Source organism: Diospyros lotus, chromosome 8 (genome assembly GCF_014633365.1).
Source record: "Diospyros lotus cultivar Yz01 chromosome 8, ASM1463336v1, whole genome shotgun sequence".
Lineage (NCBI taxonomy): Eukaryota > Viridiplantae > Streptophyta > Magnoliopsida > Ericales > Ebenaceae > Diospyros > Diospyros lotus.
In genome coordinates this window covers 16,501,050-16,503,502 of record NC_068345.1, presented here as the reverse complement: position 1 = coordinate 16,503,502, position 2,453 = coordinate 16,501,050, and positions in this window count along the sequence as shown.

Below are 2,453 nucleotides of genomic sequence, written 5' to 3'. Positions count from 1 at the left end.
CTAACATTATATAACAGATACCTAGCCTAGCAGAAAATGGTTGACAAGCAAAAGGAGAACGGGCGACCATTCATGACTGGTCGACAGCTCCCTTACCAATGGTCGACAACCTACTGTGCCTCCTTATCTTTTTTTCCCCCATTTTCTTTTCCTTTTTATACCACATATACATACACATATATATAATAATCCACTTAAACAAATATCCACCAATATAATATACATGCAACATATATACATTTATAAATATACACAGTAGCGCTCTTCGAATTTTTCCCACCAATCAATTGACTTTTCCACACATTTTCCTTTTCATTAACTTGGACTTTTCAACTCACATGGATTTTCATTTCATTTTGACTTATCACACTATATCTTTTTAATCACATTAATTAAAATATAACACATATAAAATTATTGATAAACGTCCTAAACTCGCTAACGGGTCGTTACATTTAACTTTGTTAAAATTTGTGATAGATGTCAGAGAGTAGGTAACATATCTAGCAAACATGAGATGCCACTAAACATAATGCTTGAAATTGAACCTTTTGATGTTTAGGGTATAGATTTCATGGGACCATTTGTTTCTTCATTTGGGAATAAATACATCTTGGTTGTTGCGGACTATGTTTTCAAATAAGTAGAAGTAGTGGCATTGCCAAAGAATGATGCTAGAGTGGTGACTAGGTTTATGAAAAAACAGTTTGATGGAGGTTACATTTTTGTAACAAACAGTTTGATGCTTTGCTTGCCAGATATGGGGTTACACATAAAGTTGTCACTGCTTATCATCCCCAAACTAGTGGATAGGTAGAAAGTTCTAATATGGAGATTAAAAAAATCTTGGAAAAGACAGTGAACAGGTCTAGGAAAGATTGGTCCAAAAGCTTGATGATGCATTGTGGGCCTATAGAACTGTATTCAAAGCTCCCATTGGAATGTCTCCTTATAGACTAGTATTTGGTAAAGCATGTCATTTGCCTATTGAGCTTGAACATCATGCATATTGGGCTATCAAGCACTTAAATTTTGATATGCAAACTACCGGTGAGAAGAGGCTTTTGTAAGTAAATGAGATGGATGAATTCAGGTTAGATGCATGTGAGAATGCCAAATTGTACAAAAGAGAAAACTAAGATGTGGCATGACAAAAAGATCTTGAATAGGAAATTTAAACCTGGATAATTAGTGTTATTGTACAATTCTAGGTTAAAGTTTTTTCCTGGTAAATTGAAGTCTAAATGGTCAGGTCCATTTGAGGTTATTAATGTTTCTCCTTACGAAGTAGTAAAAATTTGAGATTTGAGTACTAATATGACTTTCAAGATTAATGGACAGCGATTGAAGCATTGTTTTGGTGGACCTATTGATCGTCAAGTGTCCATAATCACACTTTCCACTCCCCAATGAAAGTGGTCAAGTCAAGCTAAGTACTTAAAATTAGAACTACCACTTCCCTTTTCCTTAACTTCTTAGTTTCCGATTTCCTTATTTCTTATCTTAATAAGTGATAATTGGCCATATTAGTACTAGCTATTTCTTTCTTTTTTGAGTTTTGCTTTATTTCTTGTGTTCTCTAGTGTCTATAGGTATCATGGATGGTGGTTGTGGGTCAAATTCAAGGCCGATTTTCAAAAAGTTCTAGCAGTTTTTCCCTCTATATTGTTGGTCTCATCTTTTTTTCTATATGCGCAATTGTCTTCCAGCTTTAACACATGTGCCACATGCATCGAGTTCACAATCAGGGGAGTATTATTTTTCTTTTCCTCTTTTCTTATTTTTAAACATTGAGAACAATGTTTAATTTAAGTGTAGGGGTGGAAAATCTAATGTTCCTTATATTTTGCTTGATTTCTTGAAAATTAAAAGAAAAAAACAATAGGCCTAAATGATGATTTATTTTAGGAAAAAAATGTTTTATTTTCTTGTCTAGGCCAGCTTCATGTTTTCTATATTAATTTTTGTTCAATGCATAGTTAATTCAAAATTGAGAATTGTTCTATTTGATTATTGATTCTAGGTTTAATAGTGTTAAGGAAAGAGAATTTATTATGCCGAATTATCATGATTGTTGAAATAAATGCTTCTTGACAAAACTCATGAGATTTTGTGATTATGCATAATTGATTATGTGATAATAATATTGTGATTATTTCTTGAAACTAGGCCTAAACAAAGTTAAAGTAGAAGGGAAGAAAAAAAAAGTTAGAAAGAAAAAAAAGAAAAAAAAATGTATATTATTGCTATATATCTATTCCTATTTTTTGAGCTACTTAATAGTAATTGGGGTTGATAGTATGCTCCTATATCACGTCAAACGGTGGTTCAAAATATGAGTATACAAATGTATTTTAAGAAATTATTTAAGGAAGTAATTGGGTGTGTTAATAACAAAATATCGACATTCGTGTCAAAAGTCAAGTAATGCCTAGAAAAGAAAAAAAAAAAAA